Below are 7,881 nucleotides of genomic sequence, written 5' to 3'. Positions count from 1 at the left end.
CACGACCTTGTACTTGCCAGGCAGGCGCTTATGCCACTGACCTATATCCCTAGCCCCTAGGCTGGGTTTAAACTTGTGAGCCTCCTGCCTCAGCCTCCCAGAGTGTACAGATATGTGCTACCATGCCCAGCTTTCCTCAACTTTTTTTCTTGATACAAGGGTCTCACTATGTAGTGCAGGCTGGCCTCCCTCGGCTACAAAGTGAGCTCAAGGCCAGTCTGAGCTGTACAGCGAAACTGTCTCAAAAAGACCAAAAAAAAAAAAAAAAAAAACAGTGGCAGAGCACAACTTTTATGTTTTTATGTATCAGTTAAAAAAAAAAAGAACAGGCTGGCCTCAAATTTACAGCAGTCCTTCTGCCTCAGCCTCCTGAGTGCTGGGATTATAGGTATGCCCCACCATGCCTGGCTTTCTCAATACTTTTAGTTGAAAAAAATTTCAGATGTATAGAAGAATAATAATACAATCAACCCCTGTGTACCCTTTACCTCCTGTTATGGTTTGAGTCAAGATGTCCCCTCAAAGCCTCATGTGGTTTTATTTTTTAAATTTTTCTTAATCTTGTTTTGGCATTGGGAATGGAACTCAGGACCTTGCGCTTGCCAGGCAGGCGCTGTGCCACTGAGCTAAATCACTGACTCTCTCAAGCAATTTTAGATGGGCCTTTTTGGAGGTGGCTGCATCTAGAGTGTGTGATTGATTGGTGGTACAAGGGTGGGATTAAGGGCGTTGAAATTAAGGGTGGGTGACTGCAGGATCAGTACACTGATGGGATCGGCACCACCTAATCCCAGTAGACTGGATACAATATAAGGGACAGAAAGAGGCTTTCTCTCTTGTTGCTTTTGCTGTCTTCTGCCTGCCATGAATTGCCTTCCTCTGTAAAGCCACCCTGCCTTCCAGCCAGCCAGCTATGGACCGAAACCTGTACAAACTCTGAGCTAAAGCCAATGTGGTGGCGCATGCCTGTAATCGCAGCACTGGGGAGGTTGAGGCAGGAGGATCATTGCGAGTTCAAGGCCAGCCTGAACTGCATAGCGAGGCCCTGTCTCAAAAAGATGAAAAACAAACAAACAAATAAAAAAACAAACAAACAGATTGTGAGCTAAATAAACCTTTCCTCTTATAACTTTGGGTGTTGAGGGGCTGGGGATTTAGCTCAGCGGCACAGCGCCTGCCTGGCAAACTTGAGGTCTCGAGTTCGATTCCCGGTACTGTAAAAAAAACAAAGAAAAAAAAATTTTGGGTGTTGGGTATTGTCTTAGCAATGAGAAAAGTAACTAAGATATCTACACATACAAGAATTATTTTTTTAAGTACTGGAGATGAAAGCAAGGGTCTTGGATATACTAAACAAGTGCTCTACCACTTAGCTACATCCCCAGCCCAGGAATTGTCAATATTTTGCCGTGTCTGCCTTCTCCTGCTAATTAATGAATTAATTATACAAATATGAAAATTGGGCTCTAGATAGTTCCACAGGTGTTTCCTCAGAGGAAGACCTTGTCCTTAGGGAACTGCAGCACAGTGGTCACACTTGAGAGTGGCTTGAGAGTGGTTACCTAGTGCCGTCCACAGTCAGTTTTCCTACCTGTCCCCAAAATACACCTGAGCAATTTTTAAGTTTTTTCACCAAGACTGGGTCAGAATTGTGGGTTGCTCATGGCTGCTGTGGATCTCACCTGTTCTTTATTCTTCAATCACCTCTATTTTCCTCATATTTTATGAACAATGACTTCTTTTTTGTTTTGTTTTGTTGTTTTTTCCTGTCCTGGAGATTGAACCTTGAGCTATTCCCCAGCACTTTTTAAAAAAAAATTTTTTTTTGGTCTTTTTTGAGACAGGGTCTTCCTATGCAGTTCAAGCTGGCCTTGAGCTCACTTTGTAGCCCAGGCTGGTCTTGAACTCACAATGATCCTCCTGCCTCGGCCTCCCGAGTGCTGGGATTACAAGTGTACACCACCAAGCCTGGCTCTTTTTTTTTTTTTTTCTCTGGTACCGGGAACCGAACTCACAACCTTGCGCTTGCCAGGCAGGCGCTTTGCCGCTGAGCTAAATCCCCAGCCCCCTTTTGTTTTTTTGTTTTTTTTTTTTTTTGTACTGGGAATCAAACTCAGGGCCTTGTGCTTGCTAGACAGATACTGTGCCACTGAGGTACATCCCCATAAAAATGTATTTTGAGACAGGGTCTCCCTGAGTAGCCCAGGCTGCTCTTGAACTTGTGTTGATCCTCCTGCCTCAGCCTCCCAAGTGCTAGGATTATAGGCATGCACTACCAGGCCCAGTTTAACATTGACTTTTTGGACAGCCCTGGCCAGGGACTTTATACACTATCCTCCAATGGGTATTGACTGACTCTTCATGGTTAGAGTCCAAGCTAAATAATTCTGACAGGAACACCAGACAGTCATAATGTGAAAGACCAAGCATCTGGTGGGGTGGGATCTCCCCCATGGGTCTTAGCCTCTGTTAAGAGGGAACCCTTCCCAGGGAGAAGTGTTCTCAGGAATGCAGAGCTTCTGCCTGAGTGGAACTGTGCTGAGCTGCTGCTTAAAATATGTGGTAGTGAGGTTCCCAAAGCAGTTACAGTAATGTGAAGAAGGTACAGTTCACCTTGGCTTCAGGCTTCCAGCCCTCTGATAAGATGTCTCAATGCCATGGAGTGGCAAGAAGGCCCTATAAGGTCTGTCTCCAGGATGTCTAAGCTTTTTGTTCCCAAAGGGAGCCAGCAACCCCTCTGACACACCCTGGCAGGCTCAGCTCTGGGCAGTGCTGTTTGCTCCTTCTGGAGGATTCTGCAATTTTCTTCCTTCCACTGTGGGCAGCAGGTGCTCTTGACCGAGGACAAGGGACTGAGAAGGCCAAAGGGCCTCAGGCTTGGGGATGGAGCTGTCCTGGATCCAACCACCTCCTTACCACAGAGGGGCTGTGAGAACATCTTATGCTTCGAGCAAATGGTTTAACTTTTCTTTTTGTCTTTTTGAGACAGGGTCTCCCTGTGCAGTTCAGGCTGGCCTTGAGCTCACTTTGTACCCCAGGCTGGTCTCAAACTCACAACAATCCTCCTGCCTCAGCCTCCCAAGTGCTGGGAATACAGGTGTGCACCACCGTGCCATGCTCTTTTCAGAGTCTCACAATGTAGCCCAGGCTGGCCTTGAATTTTCAGTGATCCTCCTGCCTCATCCTCCCTGTGCTGGGATTACAGGCGTGCCTAGACCTACTTTAAAATTTCATCATACAGCTGAGTGTGGTGACATGTGCCTGTAATCCCAGCACTCGGGAGGCTGAGGCAGGAGGATTGTTGTGAGTTTGAGGCCAGCCTGGGCTACAAAGTGAGCTCAAGCCCAGCCTAAACTGCATAGAGAGACCCTGTCTCAAAAAGACCAAAAAGAAAAATTAAAAAATTAAATATGTATTAAAAAATAAATAAATAAATAAATAAATTGCTTAAGTTGGCCTGGAACTTGAGTTCCTCCTGCCTCAGCCTACCAGGTACAATTCAATCATTCCTTTTTCCTTTTTTTTTTTCTTTTCAGCCATTTCTTAATCACACAAACCATCATTCTTTTCCTGCTGCTGACTTGTACCTCTGTCCTCCTGTAATCTGTAAACAAAGGAGGGCTGTGGTGCCCAAAGCAGTGGACATTTCCATGCAGCCCAGCCTCAATACGGTGGATGTGTCAGGGTGTCCCCGGAGGCTCAGGACTGGCTGGCAGGCAGGAGTGAAGCCCTCTGCAGAAGTCACAGCAGGAATATCCTCAGGGAACCCTGCCGAGGACTCTGGGTTCTAAGTGTGAATGGCCCTGGGAGTCAAATGCAGCAGTGTCCTGGAGAGAATGCCTGGGAGTGTCCAGTGATCCTCAGAGCTCCCCATCCATCCCCATTCTGAGTCCACTCTGTCTCCTTTCGCTCCTGCCCAGAAGAGACTGTCCAGCCCAGCTGGCTCTGAGGGTCACTGGGCCAGGCCTGGAGAGGAGACCCCTGAGGAGGGACGGTGAGTGCTGGGCTCGGGTCTGGTCCTAGACTCCTGGACTCAGTGCTGGAGGCTGGAGTGCTCCAGGAAGGACGTTTGCAGCCTTCAGAGCCCCGCTTAACACTCCCCTACACACGGGGACTCCCAGGCTGCTTGGCCTGAGCTGCCTATCTCTGGCACAACCCTCCCCCAAAGCCTAGGGCAGCACATGGCTTGGCAATACCTGACTGGGCTTGCCTAGCAGGCTAGGTTGGCTTCAAGGGCTCGGTCCCACCAATAGGGGGATTTTCCTGGCCCTGAGGGGACTGCTGTGCCCAAGCACCCCCAGGCCAAGGGTAAGGCCTCGTGTTCCACCTCCTTTCTGCTGGGGGCTGGGGGACTCTGGGTGCTAGGTCCTTGGGTTTTCCTTTTTTTTTTTGTCTTTTTGAGACAGGGTCTCGCTATGCAGTTCAGACTGACCTTGAGCTCACTTTGTAGCCTAGGCTGGCCTCGAACTCGAAATGATCCTCCTGCCTCAGCCTCCTGAGTGCTGGGATTACAGGCGTGCGCCACCATGCCCAGCAATCTTGGGTTTTCCTAAGCAGACTTGAGAAAATGAACGTCTGAAGAGGCAGAAGATATGGGACAGATGCAGATCTGCTTGGTGACCACTCTAGCTTCTGGTTTTCCTTCCTGAGTTATTATCAGCTTCTTCTGGGAAAAAGGACTCAGGAGGCTGAAGCAGGAGGACCTCTTGAACCCAGGAACTCAGGGCAGCCTAGGCAGCAAAGTGAGACCCCACCACCACTTGGCTGTGCCCACCCATAGTGAGGGCTTCCTCCCTGCCAGCTCTGCTCTTCTCTCTGGAATAGGAGGCCAGCTGGTTAGCTGCTCTGGGGTTAATAAGGCCTTCTGGGGCAAACCAACAGGATAGAGGTTGGGCAGAGGATATCTTAGCTGAGTGTGGTGTTGTACACCTGGAGTGCTAACACTTGGGAGGCTAAGGCAGGAGGATGCCAAGTGTTTGAGGTCAGCCTGGGTTACATAATGAGATACTGTCTCAAAATGTAAACAAACAACTGGGCGTGGTGGCACACGCCTGTAATCCCAGCACTTGGGAGGCTGAGGCAAGAGGATCATTGTGAGTTTGAGACCAGCCTGGGCTACAAAGTAAGCTCAAGGCCAGCCTGAACTGCATAGTGAGACCCTGTCTCAAAAAGACAAAATAAATAAATAAATAAAACATAAACAAACAACAAGCCAAAAGCAAACACAGGGTGCTCCCAAGTTCCTGATACCAACTCCTAGCCAGCTATGCTGACTCATCCAAGTTCTCAGGATGATACAAGCACTGAGATTCTGGATTAACTGCTGCTCGTGGTGTGGAAATAGCAAAAACATTTCTTTCTCATGGTTGTAGTTGGAAATCACCCAAAGGTTCAATAGCACAGGCCGGTGAGCCATGGGGCCTCCTCACCTACTGGACTGCTAGATGCCATCCGGTCCCCAGATGGGAGAGGCAACCTGAGGGTGAGAGGGCCACTGGACACTGTGGAAAGGGTAGGCACAGGTACACAGGCCTCAGAGAGATAGAGGTTGGGCAGTGATTGAAATGTCCCCTGAGATGGCTCCAACATGTGGGGAACATAGATGTTTTTACTAATTTTTTGTTATGTTTTTGTTTTTTGTCTTTTTGAGACAGGGTCTCCCTAAGCAGTTCAGGCTGGCCTTGAGCTCACTTTGTAGCCCAGACTGGCCTCAAACTTGCAATGATCCTCCTGCCTCAGCCTCCCCAGTGCTGGGATTACAGGCGTGCGCCACCACACCCGGCTAACCTCAGCCTCTTGAGTGCTGGAATTATAGGCATGCCCCATCACACCCAGCTCAAATTCCCCTGCCCTACTCAAGGTTTCTTTTTTTTGTTGTTTTGTTTCGTTTTTTTTTTTTTTTTTTTTTCCGGTACAGGGAATCAAACTCACAATGTTGCACTTGCCAGGCAGGCACTGTGCCACGAGCTAAATCTCCAGCCTCCTCAAGGTTTCTTTTATTTTCTTTTTTTGTGTGTGTGTGTGGTATGACTCAAGTTTTCTTTTTTCTTTTTTTTTGGTACCGGGAATCAAACTCAAGACCTTGCACTTGCCAAGCAGGCACTTGAGCCACTGAGCTACATCCCCAGCCCTGACTGTTTTTTTTTTTTTTTTTGTACCAGGAATCAAACTCATCAAGTTTCTGAAGTAAAAATGGAACACTTTCTAAACAACTAGAAATGAGAGTAATTAAAAAATAAACTCCATTTTACTATCCATTAAAAATTGATTTCAGTTAATAGATGGACAGATTTATACTGTATGAATAAGAAAAACTTGACCTTACAAAAATGTTACTATGTTTCTAGAACAGTTTTAGATTTACAGAGAAATTGACAAGGTTGCATGGAGTTCCCACACAACATTTCTCTTTGTTGACATCTGACAAGGGCTTGTTGTGTTTCTTACAGTTAATGAACCAATTAATGAACCCATATTCTATTATAAATAATAACTACTTACAGGTGACCTATACCTGTAATTCCAGCACTCTTGGAGGCTAAGGCAGGAGGACTGCAAGTATTTCCAACCAGAGCAACTTAGCTCTAAAGAAAATATTAAGAAATGGACTGGAGATGTAGCTCAGTTGAAAGGCCCTGGGCTCAATCTCTACTACTATAAAAGAATAATAATAATAACAATAATGATACCATAATAAGCCTATTATTATTACTATTTTCTAGACCTTGGGTTTTTTTTTTGGTCTTTTTTTCAGTACCGGGAATCGAACTCACGACCTCTCACTTGCCAGGCAGGCACTGTGCTGCTGAGCTAAATCCCCAGCCCCATTACTACTATTTTCTAAACTGGGGATTGAGATTAAACCTACAGGTACTCTACAACTGAGCAACATCTCCAGTCCTTTTTATTAATTATTTTAAGACAAGAGTTCTCCAAACTACCCATGCTGGTCTTGAACTTGTGATCCTTCAGCCTCAGCCTCCTGAGTAGCTGGGAGTACAGGTGTGTACCACCATATCTGGCATATAGCTAATAGGAGATCTCCCTCCCCTTTCTTCCCCTATGCTATTGGTCCAACCTATGACCTCATGCATGGTGAGCAAGTGCTCTAGCCCTGAGCTATATCTCCAGCCTCTCCCAGCCCTTTTTAGAATTTTATGTTTGTTTGTTTTGTCTTTTTGAGACAGGGTCTTGCTATGCAGTTAAGGCTGGCTTTGAGCTTACTTTGTAGCCCAGGCTGGTTTCAAACTCGCAATGATCCTCTTGCCTCAGCCTCCCTAGTGCTGGGATTACAGGCGTGCACCCCCCCACACCGCCTTATTCCTCAATTTTTATCTGACGTCCTCCTTTTGTTCCGGGGTCCCATGTAGATGCCCACATGACCTTTAGTTATCCTATCTTGTGTTCCTCTCAGCTGTGGGTTTCTGGGAATCCCCTTGTCTTTGATGACCTTGGGAGATATGGGATTTGTAGATGTTTTTCTTAGGAGTAGACTTGGGGGTGGTGAGAACAGAGGTGACTTGTTTTCTGGTCCTGTTGCACCAGGAGCCTTGTCTCATGGTGACACCTCACTGTTGGTGTTGGCATGGTCACCTGGCCAGGTTGAACTGCCAGGTTCTCACTGGAATGTTGACCCCGCCCTTCCGTCCTGAGATCTTCCCATTACTGCTTGGGCCACAGGCTGGGTGGGGAGTCTGGGTCCCTCTCATCCAGGGCAGAGCGCTCACATAAATTCTGTGTTCTTCTGCTCTATTCATTTATTTATTCAATTATTTATTTATTCAATTATTTATTTATTATTTTTATAGGGTCCTGGGAAGTGAACCCAGGGCTTCACACAGAGCTATGTCCTCAGCTCTTTTTTTTTTTTTTTTTTTTTTT

The sequence above is a fragment of the Chinchilla lanigera genome, unplaced genomic scaffold (assembly GCF_000276665.1).
Source record: "Chinchilla lanigera isolate Chin_1 unplaced genomic scaffold, ChiLan1.0 scaffold00105, whole genome shotgun sequence".
In the NCBI taxonomy this organism is placed as follows: domain Eukaryota; kingdom Metazoa; phylum Chordata; class Mammalia; order Rodentia; family Chinchillidae; genus Chinchilla; species Chinchilla lanigera.
Note: the sequence above shows the minus strand (reverse complement) of the source record.